The sequence below is a fragment of the Miniopterus natalensis genome, chromosome 1, assembly GCF_054644295.1.
Source record: "Miniopterus natalensis isolate mMinNat1 chromosome 1, mMinNat1.hap1, whole genome shotgun sequence".
In the NCBI taxonomy this organism is placed as follows: Eukaryota; Metazoa; Chordata; class Mammalia; order Chiroptera; family Miniopteridae; genus Miniopterus; species Miniopterus natalensis.
Window position 1 is genome coordinate 118,928,092 of NC_142081.1, and position 19,796 is coordinate 118,947,887.

At 39.0% G+C, this 19,796-nt stretch overlaps 1 protein-coding gene across 4 annotated transcripts in view; it reads left to right on the forward strand.

Moving 5' to 3' along the window:
* CACNB2 (calcium voltage-gated channel auxiliary subunit beta 2) overlaps nt 1-19,796 on the forward strand; it is a 318,482-nt gene that overhangs the window by 218,631 nt on the left and 80,055 nt on the right. The window lies entirely within an intron of this gene.

Below are 19,796 nucleotides of genomic sequence, written 5' to 3' on the forward strand. Positions count from 1 at the left end.
ATGTTTAGTGAACATAGTTTATTTACATCCATTTTTCTTCCTGAAAATTAGATCAATATCTTAAAACTTTGATGTATTCAAAGGAGTTACATTAGGGTAAATGTGAATTTTAATATGTTCTGAAAGAAGATCAGACTAGGATTTAAGTTTACTTTATGTTAAAATCATGGTTTGGTAAATCTGGTTTATTAATTTCAGTACCCTTGACGAAGGAATGCAGAGAGGGATTGTAGATGGCTCATTCATTAGATTATTTTTCTCTGTTCCCCTCCACCATGCCTTTATATCATTATACCTTTTTTGAGACCTATTTCCAAAGGAAGCCTTAAAGTTGAAAAATAATATGAATTCTTCATTTAATTTTAAATAGTTTAAAACACTGCACATCCATTTTCAAAGACTCAAAAGTTTTATAGATGTATTTTGTAATCATCATAGCATCTCTCAAGCAGAAAGATTTTGTAAGTGGATGCCTTAATTCACCCTGCAGATCACGCCCAGTAGGTCTGTGTGAATGCCTGGGATAAACCTCAGCAGTACTTGCAGATCCTGACCCGCTATAAATATGAACTACATTACCCATTAATTGCCTTAAGAATACACCTGTGAAATAAGTTGATTGGCAAGCAGTGAAACTAGAGAATTAACTGACCTACAAAAGTTTATATAACCAGGCACTCTGTGCTTCCAGTAAAACCCAGTTCTTTTCACTACACTTTGTTATAGCTCCTCTCAAACTAGTAAACTTTACAGTGAACAGATTCTATATTAATTTGAGGCAAATAAATATCAACTAGCATGACATGTTTGTTTTTAACTTGGCGTTTTCCGATCCAAAAGCAGATTTTGCTCCTGTTCAATTTTGCCATACTTTGCATATCTTGCCTTATTTCAGCTGGTGCTCTTTGATTCTGCCTTAAAGACAAATAATATGTGTTTAATTTATCCCCAAGTTGATCTTTTTTAAAAAACAACTTGAGATATAATTCACTCATTCAAAGTACATGATTCCCTTTTTAGTATATTCACAGGGTTGTGCAACCATTACTATGATAAATTTTAAAACATTTTCATGACCTGCCCCTCCCCCCAGTGAAATATCATATTTTAAATTAACAGTCACTCTCCATTTTTTCCAACCAACTTAGCCCTAGGCGTCTACTATTCAACTTTATCTCTACAGATTTGTCTATTCTGAATAGTCCATATAAGTGGAATTATACAGTAGGTGGCCCTGTTGTGACTGGCACCTTCCACCTACATAGTGTTTCCAGCATTCATCCATGCTCTAGCATGTATCAGTACCTCATTCTTTTTTATTGCCAGATAATATTCCCTTGTATGGATGTATCGCATTTCATTTATTCATTTATCAGTAGGTGGACATCTGGGTTGTTTCCATCTTTTAGTCATTGTAAATAATGCTGCTATGAGCATTTGTGTATAGGTTTTTGCGTGAACGTATGTTTTCATTTCTTGTATATGTTTATCTAGGAGTGAAGTTGCTGGGTCATAAGATCATCTTTTCTTAACTGAGAGAATGATTTCTCTTTTTCTTTTCTCCCTCCCCCAAAATGGTCCTTTCTACCCTAAACTCAGATGGGAAGTCTAGATGTGGAAGGGATTCGTTCAGAGGTGAAATAGGTTCTGAGCTATATTCTTTGTACGATGAATTAACATTAAATTTTAAGTCCATTGTTCTCTTATCAGTGGATATTTGCTATGAAAGAACTTGCATTAGTCACAGTTACTGAATAGAGGCACTGAAAAGACAGCCACAAAGAAGAAACAGGCGGACCTTTGGCTGCAGAAAATCGCTACTGTTGGTTTAGGAAGAAGAGTTTGGCCTTAAATAATGCTAATTAGAGGTAAAACAGAAGTACCTTAGCTTGAGTGGAGACACCTGTGAGCTTCAGAGGAAAATACTGCACCCTGCTGGCAGGAACAGAAAATCCTTCTTGGAGGAGGTGATTTAAAACTAGACCCTACAGGATGGACAGATGGAGTTTACCTTATGAAGTAGAAAGTGGGGAATGGGGAAGAGGGAAATGCGCCCAAGGCCTAGTAAGTAATGTAAGTAAAGGCCAACGTAAGGAAATGCTTGGCAGCAAGAAAATATGGAATCTTCCAGAGAAAGGTTACTTTGTTGAGATCTTGCCAACTTGAAAATGTGTTTATTCTAGCCTCACATTTAATTAGTATTTTGGCTGGGTATAGTATTCATGTATGAAAAATATTTTCCTCCAGAGATTTAAAGACATTATTTTGTCTTCTAGCTCTAGCTCTGTTGATATGTTTGCTGATATCATTTAGTCCTTGAATGTGGCTTTGAAATTTTTTATAATATACTGAGAGCTGCTCTTCCTTTGGTATTTTGAAATTGCACGTTGGTGTGGGTCTTCTGATTTGTTGTGCCTGGCTTCTCATATGCAAGTTCATTGTGAAGGGCCAGTCACTTCAGTTCTGGAAAGTGACTTTTTTTTCCCCCCAATTTTTTTTCTTCTTTCTAGTTCTCTACTTTGTCAGAGGGTTGATTAGAGCTTCTTCTCTCATTTTTTCTGTACTCGTACCTCTGTCTTTTTGTTCTACTTTCTGAGTTTTTCTCTACTTCTAACCCATCTATTGGAATTTTTCTTACTGAAAATTTCTAATTTCCAAGAACTTGCTTCTCATCTCTGCTTTTATAGATTCCTGTTCTTATTCCATAGGTATAATATTTTCTCTTATACCTCTTAAGAGTTTTTAAAAGATTTCTGGACTGTTCCTATTTTTAAACTTCAAAAATTTTATTTTATTTTTACATACTGGAAACTTTTTCAGAGGTTTAATTTCTGGCTGTCCATTTGTAAAATAAGAGCAAGGCATTGTAAAGCCGACTAGCAGCTCTAAGCGCTATGACAAAGCTTCTTGACTGTTAGTCTTTTACAGGGTAACTAGTTGGGGGTGTCTTTTCTTTCAGTCTGGTCAGTGTCCCCAGAGAGGGGTCCCTGATATGGTATTTTACATTCTCACTCTTTCCCCTCTGTTAATTACCACTGTCTGTCGTTTTCTTTATCTGACATTTTGATCTACTCTCATTTTCTGTTCTTCATATCTGTGGGTCTATACTTTTTGAAAAAAAATATTTTTCAAGAGGTAGCATATGTTCAGTTGACCATGTTTTATTTCCCATATTTATTAATAAACATACTATGAAAGAGAAAATGTTTCTCATAATATGACATGGGGAGAATCCTACTCAATGGGAAATATTCCCCTAAGTAGCCTTTTCAGAAGAAAGAAGAAACATGAATGTGTTTGTTCACCTTCAACTCAAAGGTGAGTTTTTTTATTTCCAAAAATGTTAAATATGTTTTTACAAATGGGTCTTCTTTAGAAAATTATGTGGGAAGTAGGAGAGAAGTATATGTTTATGTCTGTATTGCATACTTTCTTCAACCTATAAGATACACTGTTGGAGAGAATCTACAGAACATGTATTAAAGTAAATGGCGGCTCATAGGACAAAAATGCATTTAATTGGTAAGAGTTAAAATCTAGCAGAGAAATCTCATAATAGAAAACACAAAGTATGGCAGACATTCTTAAGAAAATATTTTAGGCTAACATTAGTTTTCTGTCATTGATTTCAATGCTGTCTTTTAACTTTTGCATTGAAAAATTGTCAGTTCTCTTCTGCTCATAGCATACAAAATAGAATTACAAAACTGGCTAAATATCTCTAACTTCTAGCAGCGCGGGTTAGTTTATTGTTCAAATACACACTAGCTTAGATTACATCATTTCTAACTGTAAGAAATAAAGAGTGTGCCAAAGCCCCATAGACCTGGGTTTGCTTCTATGTTAACTCATAAGAATCCAATTATCTCCAGTGTTAGTTGACAATTATAGAAAGAACAATAACAACACTTGTTGTGTGACTACTGCTCATTAGAGACGGTACCTACAGCACTGATTCCTATACCATCTTTTACATCAGAAAAATCCTCACTCCTTCTCAGTTAGCTTTTGCTACAGAACAGACTGCTCTCAGTTTATTGGCTCAAAGTCACCACCATTTTTACTTGGGTCACAATTCTCTTCCATGCATCAGTGGCCAGCTGGCAGGTGAACTGGTGACCAGGTGACCTGGGAAGGCCTCTTGCATGTGTCTGCAGGTTGGCAGCTGCCAGCTTGAGTGTCCCATTCTCCTCTGGGTGGCCTGTCATCCCCCAGCAGGCTGGTTGGCTCACCCTCATGCTGGTCTCAGGGTTACAGGCGCGTCAAGAGAGAACAGTGCGTGATATTCAGGCCTCTTCTTGTATCACGTGTGCTAATGTCCTGTTGGCCAAAGCAAGCCATGCGGCTAAGCTCATAGTCCGTGTGGGGGGAACTACCAAGGTATCCTGGGACTTGTTACAGCCGTTTTCTGTAAATAATCTGCCACACCCATTTGTTTCTCTCTTACCTCTTTGGAAGAAGAAATGTCTTTTTACTTTTTAAAACAAATAACCCTGCCTTCCCTCTCACCCCACCTTTCCCTTCCTGTTAAAGTCAAGCTTAATTGCCCGAGGCTTTATCCCCCGATTCCAGGCCTTCCCCACTTCCTAGAGACTGATTTTTGTCTCTGTCTCCGTCTCCCTACTGAAGGTCTCCAGTGACTTTCTAAATAAGCTCATTGGCCTTTTTATTAAATATCCCCTTGACTTCCCTGTAAGCCCCGCCTCGCTTTCCTTCTCCGGTAAGTCCATTCGCCTTGCAGGTGCTGGCTTCTGCACGAGCCTGTTTCTCCTGCCTCTGGGTGGTTCCTCTTCAGTCTCCCCCGTGCTTCCTTTGGCCCCCCACTGCAGTGTGGAAGTGCGTCCAGCCCAGCGTTTAGGCCCTGACCTGCTGGCTCTTCCTGCTTCGGGCAGGCCCTGGGTGTCAACCTGATGGGCTCCTCAGGCGTTGCTGCAGAGGCAAAGGGGTGCCCAGTGTCCTGTGCATTCTGAATTCAGCCAAAGCAGCTCTCTCCGTTCATTTGATCTATTAGGACTTCCCTGGAAGTTTTTCTCTGAATGCATTGCTTCGCCTCCGTGGCGAGCTGTCAGCTGCCGCCATCTTTCCCTCCACCCTCATCTGTCTCACGGCTCCACTTGTGTCTGTGCCTCTGCCCCGACCTCTCTCCCTATTGTTAGTATCTCACTTCTTCCCTCTTTTGGCATCTCCATCAGTTCTGACACCCACTTAAAAGTGAGCTCCCCATTTCTTCCCTTCGAACCCTTTCTTCTCTACATTTTTGTATTTCTGTCAGTGTTGACTTTATCTTCCCAAACCTGAAGCTCGGGATTGGCCAGTTTTTTCTGTAGAGGGTCAGATAGGAAATATTTTAGATGCCAGGAGTCGTGTGTTTTCCGTCACAGTTACTCAGCCAGGGAAACCTGGATTCGGATCCATCTCTGCTGCGGACGCTGGTTGCTACGCCTTTCGATAAGCTGTCTGTGACGCTCCGACCTCGTTCCAGTGGTAATTGCATGTGTCAAGCTCAGGGTTCCCAGGCGGGGGACAGGGATGGGCAGAGGCAACTGGAACACAAGGCTCCTGCCTTCAAGTTCGGTGTCTAACGGGGAGTTCGCCTTAGAAGTTATGAAACCACTGTTTTCATTTCCTCTTGAGTGGTGTATGGTTGCCATACACTGTTACCTACGGTCACTGTTGTATTTGAGGTACTTGTTTCTAACTCGGTGGTGAGTGTCGTATGGCAGATCTGTCGTGTCCAGTGGCTGCTGACCTGAGTGGGATGTGACTGGCATTGACTCTGTCACTTGATCTTCACAACAGCTCACTTCGTGGGGTCAGATTGCGGCCCATCCATCCTTCAGACTGAGGCACATGTCCTGTCTCCTGAACTAGACTTTTTCACCTGAGAGTCAGGGAGTGCTCTGTGCTTCTTAATCTCCCTGGTCCAGATTCCTGCCTCAGTTACCAGGAACGAGTTAACACTTTTTCTTGCTGTTCTCACCTGCTGCCTTCTGAGTAATACCTGGGTATTTTAGGAATAAAATTACATATTGTTCTCGATTTCTTTATGGTTATATTTATCTTGGCAGTCTACCTACGAATAAGTCTTAAGTTTCTGATGGGCAAGACTTACATGTTTTAAAGAGAACCCAATATTCTGAGTTAACATTCTCTTATAATGGGTTTATGGTTTTTATTAATGGACGTTCTAGAGGGCTGGGGCTTGCTCCCACTTAAAACTGCGCTCTTGGGTAAAAACCCTTATAAGGACTGTTAACATAATGCAGACTTCTGGCTGTTTCAAAACCATAAATGGATTGGGGAGAGTTATTATAAACTTTGCAGCTCAAGCTTTTCTTTTTTCTTAGAGAGCTATCACTGAACAACTTTGTTGTATCATTATAAACACTGCTATAAATGATTCTCCCGCTCCTTTCTCTCTACCAGATAGGGGCAGGGAGCCACAAAACCTGTATGCACAGCTGAAAACAGTCAACCTCTCCCTGCTCATCAGTTTTTGCCCCACCAATAGCTAAATGACAGATGTTGAAAACTGTGGAAGAGAAATTTATTCAGTTAGCAAACATTTGATGAGTAGTATTGTGCTGTGGAGCTGGGAGCTAAAGGAAGGGGAATTAAAGATGTGTTAGATGTGGTTTTTCCCCTCAAGTGCTCATGGCCTAATGTTGATGCCCGAAGTGTGTGTCGCGGACTGAGAGTGACGGGATAAGAGTTAGACTAGCAGCAGCGTGGGCCCAGTGCCGTGGGGATGGTGAGCAGGGCCTCAGTGCTGCTGGGGTGGAGGGGGGCTGGAAGGCGGAATAGGACGGTGGGCCTAGGGCTGCCCCCCTGATACGGGACTGTCACTGCAGGAACAGCCTTTGCTAATCAGCAACATGCTTCTTTAAGGTTAGCAAGGTGGATTGCTAACTGAGGCTTCTAACAAAGGCTGTTATTTTGGTTTAATTTTGTTTAAATCTCACTTAATTCTACCTTACACTAACCGCACTAAAGTATTTTTTTTTTTACCCTCAGCATTCTGAAGTGTACGGTTTAGTAGTGTTAACTATGCTCACATTGCTGAGCAACAGATCTCTCTAGAACTTTTTCTGTCTTGCAAAACTGGACTGCTATACCTATTGAACCACAACTCTCCATTCCCCCTCCCCCAGCCCCTGGCAACCACCATTCTACTTTGTTTCCGTGATTTTGACCACTCTGGGTACCCCACCTAATGGAATCCTTTTGGCCCGTTTGTGACTGGTTTGTTATATTCAGCGTAATGTCCTCAAAGTTCATCCAGGTTGTAGCATGGGACAGAATTTCCTTCTTTCGTAAAGGCTGGATAATATTCCATTGTATAGAGATACCACATTTTTCTTTTATCCATTGAAGAAAATGGATGCTTCCGCCTCTTGGCTATGGTGAATCATACTGTTGTTTTTTAACCTTGGATTTATTTTCATGGTCCTGTTAAGCTGTGTCATCAGCAAGTAGTAATTATAGCTTATGTTTGTACAGTGCCTCAGTATGTAACTTCCCATTGATTTACTGTACGTGGCCCTTGCACCTGCCCGGTGAGGAAGGGAGGGCCGGCGGAGTTATCCCATTTTGTGAATGAGGAAATTGATGGTGGATAGTGGAGGGTCTTGCCAAGGTCAACTGAGCTCTTAAATGGCAGAATTAAGACAAGGACTCAGGCTTCTGTCAGGTAGGATTCTGTCCTTAGGTTCTTTCTCCTAATCAATGAACCCCTCTTAGATGTAAACTGAGAGTGATGCACTCATGCTGCCTCTGTGTCAGGCTCAGGAAGGATTAAAGGAATAAAACATTTATTTTTTTTAATGGTAAAAGCAAAAAAAAGCAAGGTAACCATGGAAACAATTTAAAAAGTAAAAACATCACCTCTGCTATTTTTTTTGCTATTGAGTCTAGATAGTACTACTGGAGTTTACAAGCAAAATACTCCTCCTTTCCCCCCACATTTTCAGTTTAGACTATGGTCTTTACACCACTCATTTGGAATGAGTGCGTTTTTACATCATTTAAACAAAAATCTTGAAATAAAACTTCCTGAACCTAATAAGCTGTTAAGGAAGGTGCTTTCAGGATGTATGTGGGTACTGTATTCTTGGTTAATAGGAGATACAAATGACATGTTCCTGAAACTATTTGAGTAAGATCTTCCCGTAGAGAAATGGAAAAGTAATCAAACATCTAGGAAATAGGTTGAATGAAGAATGCTGAAGAAACAGAGTTTAAGTAGGGCAAGGGAGAGAAGATTGAAATCACAATGAAACAATCTAAGAAGAGATTTTATAAGTGTTCTCTGTTCCTAAGGGGGGAAAAAAGAGGAAAGGAACTATCTAAAAATTCTGGCAGCCGAAAAAGTAAATTGAGATGTTATAATTGACTAGAGAGAGATGAGAAGGTGTTACAAAGACTAGGAAACTGCTTTAGTGATGTTTTAAAGAAATTTATGTGGCTTAAAAAAGTTTTGTTTTATTTTAACTAAATCCTGTTTGAGAAAGGAAAATGAATCACACAATTAACTGTCAAAGTTATTTATGTTCTAGTGATTCCCTAGTTCTTTCTGGGGAGTTTTAATAGTTCTTTCTACTTATACTTGCAGGATTAATGCCCACTGCTTTTTAAACAAAACAAAAAAAAGTGTTCTTGGAAATCTGAGGCTAAATACTATGGTCCTCCTACCCTCCCAAGACTGGGTCAGGAAGTGTGTCTTGCAGGAGCTGGGTAAAAATGTGGACAGTCAGTCAAGTCTTCAGTCTTTCAGCTTTCTAGATTTATTCCCTGGATTTTAAACAACTTGACTCTTCCTTTTGTCATCTTAGAGGAACTATAGTCATCCTTGCATGAAATATTTATTAGGCCAATTGTAACCTTACATTTGAGGCAACCTACATTCCGTAGAGACGAAAGTCAAGTTACAAGTTTTCTTACAAGGTAACCCAGTTTCACAGCCATTCACGCAGAATTACAGCACATCTTTGACGGTATACACTACTTGCTGTGGTCCGTGAATTGGAGTGGTCTGAAGCATATAATAAGGCATGTAATAGACACACAATGGAGCATAGAAATCCTTTGAATAGATAAAAATGTCCACATGATAAATTTAGGCATTCAGCACACTTGCATTTGATTACCTACCTTGTGGTGTGTGTGATGCTAGGGAATATAAATGATTAAGCCTTGGTCCCTGGCCTCCAGGAGTTCAGTCTAAGAGGACATTTAAATGGTAGCTGTGTGGTAATGTACAATACCATCTGTTCTACTCTTTACTTTAAAATGAGAGAGGGAAGTTGATCACACCGAGGCCCAGGTCCCCAGCTATCATAGACTGTGCACTAAGGTTTAGGAACTGCCCAATGTTTTATGTCAATCTTGCCACATAGTTTGACTCTCAGTTGGCATTTTACAGGTGGCAGTTAAGAGTCAGCTAATGGATCCCAACCTTAACTATTTTATTTAAGCTTAATTTATTAATAAATGAACATTCCATCACTTACCTTTTGCTACAAAACTAAGGCCTAATCTTTGAGTGTTTGCTAATTGAGGTTTCTATGCCTGTGCAGCCATCTTCAGCCTAGAATTTAGTTTGACATCCATGTGATTTTGACCCTATCCAAAGATATTTGGGTTCTAGAATACAAGAACTGAAAAGAATTTTTAATTTCAAATCATAGTCATATTTATACCTCAAAATGATACTTTAAATTTTTTCCTAAATAGCTTAGTTTTATAAAACATGAGCCCTTTTTTTCTAGTCCTATACTTTTAAAAATTGCCTTAGTAAAATAAAAAAGCAGGAATCTGGTAAAATGTAGTATCTTTATACGAGGGGATTTTTTCCTCAAAATTTGTATGTATGTAAAATGTTTTGATATTAGTAAAGTTTAGCCAATCTTGTTAACTCTAGGCCAAGAAAAAGGATCCATTTGAGTTAGGCAAACATGGTACCTAATAATCTTGGCTCTTGAAATAATTTTTTATATTTCCCTGAAATATATATGCTCTTTCCTTGGCTGAAAAATGTTCTTTGTAACATGACCAATATGGAAAACTTTTCTTACGTTTTTTTGTTAACAGTGGTTCTTCATCATTTTTGGATCTTGAGTGCCTTTGAATATATGATGAAGTCTGTGAGCCTTCTCCAGGGAAATAACTCACATCTACACAGCTTGACTGATATTTCCAGGGTCTTCCTAGACCCCTGAGTCAAATGCATGTACCCTAAGGGTTTATAAAGTACAAGAATCTGTAAGAATCTCAGCCTTCCTCCAATTAGAATAGCTGATGTCTGAAGAACTGTGGGACAGTTCTGAAAACACTGTTTTCCTTTGCTCTCAGATACTTGAGCAGATTACCACATGAATTCTTCTTGAAGTTCTCATTTTAGCGATAGTGTTTAGTCTAGTGTGGAAGCAGAGGTTGGGCAAATATACAGCACTCTGCATACTTTCATGTGCTATATATATGTGAAGGGTGTTCTAGTTTAAACAGTTGTCAGTGCTCAGTGATTTCGATGTTTTGTTTTGTTTCGATTTTTTCAGCGACCTGTGTGAGAAAGCAAACAGCACTGAAAGACCCTCTCAAGTTCAGCAGATAGTGGGAGTTAATCTTTCTGAGGTTTGACCTGGCCACGGGCCTGTTGGTGTACTGGTCTCTTGAGCTTCTGAGTTGCTTTATCTTGTGTTAATGCCCGCAGAGTATAACAGCAATTTTCAACCTTTTTCATCTCATGGCACATAAACTTATTACTAAAATTCTGAGGCACACCAAAAAATATATTTTTTGCCAATCTGACAGTAAAATAGGTGTAATTTTGATTCATTCACACTGGATGGCTATTGTTGTGTTGGCTGTTGTCAGTTTTTTATTTGACACTAAGGAAAACAGGTCAGTGCCCTGACTAAATAGTCAGATATTGCGTGTTTTAAACATTATTGTGGCACACCGGTGGAAAATTGCTGAAGTATAACCTACATATTTACTCCTGCGTAGTCTTGCCTAGATTGTCTGTCTGACTTGGATGACCAGGAGCTGACCAGCTGTACAGGGTGATCCTGCCTACAGGTGGCAGAACACTAAAGCTATCTGTTGCCTAATTTTACTTTTTCCCTGAATTAGACAGAAACCTCCTGCCATCTTTCTGGCTTCCTGGAAAAACAAATGAAATATTAACTGTACCCAGCAGCAGGACTTTTTCCTGCCCAAAGGTTTAGGATTCCATTCAGATGTCCCTGTCATTCAGCAGCTGTGTGTTCTCATCTGGCCCGTCACTCTATCCCACCAACCCACCCACTTTCTCCACTTGTCACCTGCCCACATACAACTTGTTCACCCTCCTTACCACACTTAGCATTCCATATTGGGTTATATGTTTCTCTCCCCAAACATGTAAACCTGGGGCTACTTGGACAAAGACTTGTCCTGTTGACACTTAAAATTTAACTCCTTCGTAGAGGTGTAATACATATTTGTGGATTGAATTAATCGCAAATCTGCTGAGTGATCTGGAATCCATGACTGGACCCCTAAACCTTTGGATATAATGATATTGTGCCAACTGTATCTTGTAAATAACTATTTTATGAGGTTATGTCTTGTCTCTGCCACTACCATGTTGCCTCAGAGCGGGGTAATCAGGGAATAGAGTTTACTTCTATCTCTCTCCATGTAGTATGCTAAGTGATATGTAGAAAGACTTTTGGTTACTACTTTAGTGCATTTTTTAGTGAAAATAATTATTGAATAGTTTTTGGTGGAGATGATATGAAGAAGTCTTTTCAGAAAACTTTGTTTGGTAGAGTAGGGCCTCCCACTCCAGGCCTGAGCTGAGGGAAGATTTAGTAGGAACCACATCTGAACAGGGTGGTCTGTGCAGGAGAAAGGGGGGCCCCTCCACGAGGCCTCATTCCTAACTGGCAGCTGCCCAGGCTTTCTGTTCCCTGTCCTGGGCAAAGGTCCATTCTAGCCCAGGTCCTGAGTTGCTACTCTGTTCTAAAAAGATGAGATTATAAATCGGAGTATCTCCCAGGTAAATTGAGGTCTCTATAAAATTCACATTGTGTGTATTCCACAAACAGATGATCAGGAGTCTTGGTCCTTTTGAAGTTTGATTATGGTCCCGTTAGGAATAAGTAGTGAAGAGGAGAAGTCGTAAAGTGACTCTTATATTCCTAGGCACAGACTACCAGATCATTCCATTTGTTTTTGTAACATGGGACTACAGCTCAAGAGAGAACTAGAATTACATGGCCTTGTGATCATTGGAAAGAGGTTGCCTCTTATATACCAATAAATATACTATCATTAAAGACTGATATGTAATAGGAGCATTTTTCTGCAGGTGTTGACTATAAATATATATTCTAGCATAATAAAAAGTTTATTAAAAATAGGATGCCAGCATCTCAATTATATTTTTCAATAAATTAATACATATAAAAGAGTATTTATAATAATAAAGTGAAAAATCCATGCACCCACAGCCTTGATTTGAGCTAGAGGCATCTGGGTAGCTTTGAAGGCTCCCAGGCTGCCCTTCCCAATGCTATTCCTTCCCCTCAGAGATTTTTTCACTGAATTTAATGTTTCTTACTCCCTTCCTTTTCATTGTATTTTGCCTTTCCACATATGTTTATATTCCTTACAGCATACCGCTTCATTGTTGTTTTAGAACCATTATTTATGTGGAATTCACTTAAGGTGTTCTTTTGTGACTTGCTTTTTTTGCTCCACCTTACATATGAGTAGGTTTGTTTCTGGGCTCCTTTTTCTGTGTCAGTGCCATACTACTTAATTACTGTAGTTTTAAAATAAATATTGGATATGTCATCCCACTGTATTCTTCAGGTCAGAATTGGCTATTATTGGACCTTTCTCTTTCTTATAAATTTTAGATAACATGTATGAAGTCAAACAGAAAAAATATATAGATGTCACCTTTTTGAGATGCAATAATATTTCAAACAACTGTGCAATAAATGTCGGCTTGTTTACCTTCTCCCTCTGTTCACCTTTGGCTGTGGGAATAGAATGAATCTGCTTTTCTTTTGATGCCTAAAGTAGGTCTTGATTTCTTTTTTATAAATTTCTCAACACTGTCTAAAAGACCTATTTTGCCTTTTCCTGTGGTTATTGTTTATGAGACAAACATACTCTAATTCAGTCAAAAAAGTTACAGTTCGTTACAGAAGTTAAAAGATCAAATTACACCCTGTGTTTGTAATTGTACGGCACTTACACCTCCATACAACTGCTAAAAACTAAAATATAAAAATAAATGTTCAAAAACAGCATTTCAGAAGCCTCTAGGAGGAAATTCATTGGTGGTATATTTCAAAAGCAACAGGGAGTACAACCAAAATACATGTTTTTACACCATTGAGGTGATAGATAGATGACATGTGTCTCACCCCTCTTTCTACTGCCCAAGCATCTCTTCCCTTTGGACTCCATGTTGCCATGTTTGTTACTTTTTGGCCTTATTAGAATGTAACTGTGTAGATAATACTGCTTATTCATGAAGATATATGTACATAGACATGCATATATACATACACATGTGTGTGTATTTATTTGAGGGCCTGTTAGGTACTAGGCGGGGTGCCAGTGCTGCGGATAGATACAAAGATGATTAAGATGGGATTTTATGCAAGGGGACCAGCTTGCTCCTCAGAGCAGAAGAGAACACGATTTGTATTAGGAACAGCAAGCAGTTTAATGTAACTGAATTAGAGACAAACAACTGAATTCTCTTTTACAAAGTTAGGCTATTTTATATCCCAGCATTTCTCATAACTCAGTTTTAGTGGAAACCAGGTGATGGATTAAGTGTCAGGGTAAACCTTGTGCAGACGCTTCTTTGTTGGCGCATTGTGGTGACCAAGACTAAGCTCATAAGAGAAATAGCTGTTGTTTCTGCAACTCAGCAGCTTTATATGAATTGCATTGGTTTATGAGACAACTGGTCATAGAGTGGTAACAATGTCTATGAATCTATATGTGCTTCTGTAGCTGGTCCTGAGAAGCAAAGAAAAGCCCTTTCTTGTGCAAATAAAAGATGTTAACTAGATAATAGGTTTCTAAGTGATATTTATGGTTAAAATTTTAGAATTACGTAAATACCTACAGGGAAAAATATATTTGTTATGGCAAATTTGAAACTTTCTAGCCTCATATTTTTTTCCAACAATCAAAACTATTTTCTGTAATAAGATGTTTAGTTTTTTTTGAATAACATGGAACTTCTTGGAACACAGCTACTGTGTTAGAACAAACTGTGTTATAACATTCACAGCCATCTCCACAAGAAGCTTTATCAGTTAATTTTGAGCTTTCTCTGAAGGGCACACAGCATGCTTATATAGATAAAATAATGGCTTTAAAACATAGAACACTGAGAGTTTGGGCCATCAACTTGAATAGAAAATGGTTTATGGGTAGGTTCTTCTAATTTACAGTGGGAGTAGGGGGTAATGGTAGGGAAGAGATTTCCCACATCATATGATTTTAAAGTTTTATTAAAAACAAATTCACATATCTTGTATTGAGCATCAGTTGAACTGTCTCATGGTTTGGTCAAGAAAACAACCACCACTTCAAATATTTCATGGAGGAAGGAATTTAATACAGGGAATTAGCAGCTTACAAAACCTAAAGGAACTGAAGCTACAAAGTCAAAGGAAGCTACTAGTTCTCAGGTTGGCCAGTAGCTTTGGCGGAATCTTCTGGAATCGCAGAAAATGGCCACTGGTCATTGCAGCTGCCTGAAGCACGGGATGAGTGGTTCTCAGGACACAGGTTAGAGAGCATTTCTCAAACTTTTTGGTTTCATGACCCCTTTACGTTCTTAGCAATTATTGAACACCTCCGAGAGCTCTTGCTTATGTGGGTTACATAATTTGCTATTTATTGCATTAGAAATTAAAACAGAAAAATTTAAAACACTAAAATACGCAAGCACACAACCCCTTAGCCGTCAGAGCCATAAAGTCCTTATTGGTCACGTAGCTTCTGGAAAATTCCACCGTACAATCATGAGAGAATGAAAGTATGAAAAGACAAATAACAGCTGAGTGTGGCTGTTAAAATAGTTTTGACCTGGAGGACTCCCTAAAAGGATTTCAGGGACTTCGAGGGGATCCTGAATCACTCTGAAAACTGCTGCCTAATGTACCTGGAAAACCTTTTGTCTGCTGAGGCCCGTACATATGCTTTCTGCTGGTGGTAGGGCAATAATATGGCATCTCTCGTGTCTTCTACAACTCACTCAAGTGCCTCTCATTGGGGGTAATTCAACACAATTCCCTATTGGCAGAAGTTATGTAAATACAATTACCAGGCATTCATGTCCTTTGATTATGGAAGAGTCTGGGGAGTTGTGGGGGAGTGCTGAGTTCGCAACAGATAATCCAACACATTTCATTACAAAACCATGAAAATCCACCTGATTTGACAATACAGCTTCTATGTGAAGGGTAGGGTTTCTAAACAGGTAGAGTCCTTATTAATCCTTAAACTTCCCTAAGCCTTTCCCAAGTATCACCCCTGTGCCTCAGTCTTTGACAGAACTAAAGCTATGAAATAACCATCAAATAGATCTTTGACCACTCTCCCAAATTTTTCAATAGATTTATCGATCCTGAAACTGTTTTTGCATTTATACACAGGGGTTTGCAAAAGTAGGTTTACAGTCGTGAGTATGCAAAACAGAGTTTATTCTTGTATTACTATTTATGAATTTGTATTTTTCTATACAAACAGTGGTAGACCTACTTTTGCCAACCCCTGTGTATGTATATGTATATATAAATACACATATTTATATTCATAACATCAATATTGTTGGAGATCCACTTAGCACTCAGCACTTTCTGGTTCTATTTAGAGAATCCATAGGATAGATGAGCCCAGAATGCGAGCAGTTCTTACATGGATCAGGCCTCGGGAGTAGGATAACTTTTTCACAGATTATAAAAATCTAGAGAGTACTTTTAGGTAATTTTTAATGAAAAGAGAATGAGAATAAAAATGAGTATTTCTTCTAGGAAGAATGTTTTAAAGTATGGTGGGTAGAGGGGGAGAGATTAACCAAAGAACTTATATGCATACATGCATAACCCAAGGACAGGGACAATGGTGTGGAGAGGGACTGGGGAGTGGGGTGTGGGGTGGGACAGAGTGGAATGGGTCATTGGGGAGAAAAAGGGACCTCTGTAATATTTTGAACAAAAATAAATTAAAAAATAGGGAGTTAAGGTAGATATTACCTTGAAAATTCTCAACTCAGGTGCAGTAAAAGAAGAATAAAATAGTGAATTAATTTAGATTTTATGTTCACTAATGGCTAGTCTACCAATAAAAAGAGTTTTTCTTTCTTTGGTGGAAAAGTTTAGAAATATCTGTTTAATTTCAAATTTGAATAAAATCTCAGGAGCCATTTCAAGTATATGTTGCAAAACCAATTTTAGCAGGAAAGTATAAATTGGAACCTTCTAGAATAATGTATTCATAGTAAAGCAGAGACCAACAACAATAAATAAACTAATCACCCAATCAGAGCAATGCTATTTTCTTTCTATTAATCATAGCCACACTCCTCCTTCCTTCTAAAATTAGAACAAGACTTGTAGGTTAAAATTGCTCCTTGAAAGGTCTACTTAGACCATGTACATGTGTGGATTAATTCTCCTTGACATATATGGCTCTATAATCAGAAGTACTGCTGCTTGCAAAGCATAATTGGTATTTTTTTAAACACAAAACACCTGAAAAAATAATCAGAGATCCGTATGCATACAAAAATGTTACTAGGTTCCTAGTCCATGTTGATGCCAAAACCAAATGAGCATATACAACTGAACAAAAATAAATTGTGTTTATTTTTTCCATATGCACTTAGGAAGAGAATATGCAAAAATAAATGTTCAGAAATATAAATTTGCCAAAGATTACCACATATGCCTGAATAGAAGATAAGACTTTTTCTCAAAAAGTATTCCTCAGAAAAGAGAGAGTCACCTCTGTTTGAACCCTCACAGAATATCTCCTGGCACAGGAAGCCCATTGGCCTCAGAGATCTCAGTCAGTCTTATTGGGGGGGAGGGGGGAGTGTATCTAATTCACCTGATAAATTTGACTTAAAAATTTAAATAGAGCCATGGCCAAATAGCTCAGTTGGTGAGAGCATCATCCTGATATGCCAAGGTTGTAGGTCTGATCCCCTTCTGAGCATATATAAGAAGTAACCAATGAATGCATAAATAAGTGGAACAACAAATTGATGTTTTTTTCTCTCTCTCCAAAATCAATAAATAAATTTTAAAAATTAAATAGAGATAACATTTATTTCTAGGAATCTGACCTCACAACTGTACATATTAGATGCTATGTTGAACTCAAGAACTCAAAATAAGTCTCTTTTCCAACAAATTAGATGGCAGTTTTCTCCGGAGGGGATTTAGATGTTTCCATGTGTCTACTAATGTCTATGAGACAGGTGAAAAGCTCACAGAAAGTTGTTCTGTGAAATCTGAATAAGGGCATGGAAAGAAGGATATTTCTAAATTAGTATACATTTATATAATGTACTATTTAAATAGTGTTGTGTGTAACTAAATTTTAAGTAGACATTCATTCATATGGGGACAAGTAATACTATCTGCTGTAACAAACAGTCCTAGATATCTCAGTGGTCTAACACAGTAAAGATTTATTTCTCATGTGTGTTACAATCCAGCTCCCACTGAGTGGCTCTTCTCCAAACAGTGGGTGGGTCTGCGGACTCTATTTTGTAATATTGCCATTTTGAACACATAGCTGCCAGACCCACAAACACTCAATACAATGCACAGGTGATGCATTATAGACCCACTAATACTCAATACATACACAGATGATGCATTATAGAATTGTATACCTGAAATCTATGTAATTTTATTAACCAATGCCACCCTAATAAGTTCAATTAAAAAATGAAAGAGAAGAAAAAGAACATGAACAATCACATGAGTCATTTTAATGCCAGGCTGGGAAATGGCAGGCATCACATTCCACTGGCCCAAACTCAATCACTTGGACCCAACTTAACTGCAGGGATGGTGAGAAATGTAGTTGTCCATGTTCCGAAGAAGAAACCAAGGTTATTTAGTGAGCCTCCAGAGTCTCAGCCATTGCACTACCTTCTCTGATCCTAAGAGTTGGATCCCAAAAAACGGTTAAAGTTGTCATTTGTAAAATGTGAGATTACCTTACATTTGGAATCTCCTTCACCTTGGAGATTCTACTATGTGTGTTTTGTTTTTCCAACACCACCAAGCAATGAACTCAGATCTGACACTGTACCTGAAGAGAGTAAGGTCCCACGATAATACATACCCTCTGCAAGTCAGATGTCAACTGCAAGTCCAGGTTTTCACTTGTGCTTCTTACCTACCAGATAGGAGGTTCCATTAACTTGCTAGAGCACTCACAGAACTCAGAGAAACGTTTTACTTACTAGATTACTGGTTTATTATAAAAGGTTATAACTCAGGAATAGTCAAATAGACGAACATCGTAGGGGAGGGCATGGGGAAGGGCGAGGAGCTTCCATGCTGTCTGGGCACACCACTATCCCAGAATCCCCATGTGTTCACCAACCTGGAGCCTCCCCAAACCCTTTCCTTTTGGGATTTTATGGAGGCTTTATTACAAAGAATTGACTGATTGAATCATTGGCCATTGGTCGTTGATTCAACCTCCAACCCCTTCCCCTCTGCTAAGGACTGAAAGAAAGTTCCAACCCTCTAACCTCCTGGTCTGTTCCCCTGGCAATGAGCCCCTATCCTCATGTTATTAGGGCCTTTCCCAAAGTCACCTCATTAACATAACAGAGACACCTTTATTGCTGACAACACTTAGGAAATTCCAGGGTTTTAGGAGCTCTGTGCCAGGAATGGGAATGAAAACCAACTACATATTTCTTATTATAAATTGCAATATCACAGGCATATCCTGCAGTTGCCTCAAAACTCCCAAGTCATAGGAAACTACTTGTTCATTATTAAATTTTAAGAAGGGTTTGTGGAATCAGGTAAAAGTATTCACAGTGAATACCTATTTATTTTAAGTTTTATTTTAAGAATTTAAATTCCATATTCTTCTAAAACTGTTAACTGACATTTGTCTGACCACTATACTGTACATGTGAAACTAATGTAAAATAATAGTGAATGTCAGCTGTAATTGAAAAAAAAAACCCACCTGTTAGCTGGTTAATACTATCAAAGAGTAGAATTTTAGAAGTGAAAGAGACGTAGATTTACTCTGGTTGTTTTTAAACTCTCTTCATTAGTAGGACACCTTTTTCCCCCCTTTTGAATGAAACCTTTTATCAAACCTCACCTGGTGAGGCAGATAACGTGGCTGTCCTGGTGGACCCAGGGAAGGGGACCTGGAATCTGGCCCGGTTGGATTCCCCTCTGCAGCAGCCCCTGAAGCATCCCTAAGCCATTGTGTCTGAACCTTGAGCTCTGAGGAACTGGGCTTGCCAACCACTGATTTAATCCACCTTGTTTTAATGGCCAGGGACCGGATGGCCAGATTCATCAGCTGGCAGTCAAGGCCCCACAGCTTGGGTGGTAGCTGGGACCTTGCAGTCCCAGACCACCTGTGCACTGCGTGTGTTTACACTGCGAACCTCTGGTAGGGATCCAGGCCGGTTATCCATCTGCTCTCCTGCACCACATCTCTCATCAAGGCCATGTCTTCTCTTGGCTGGCAGCCGGTGTCCTCTGCCAGAAGCTCTA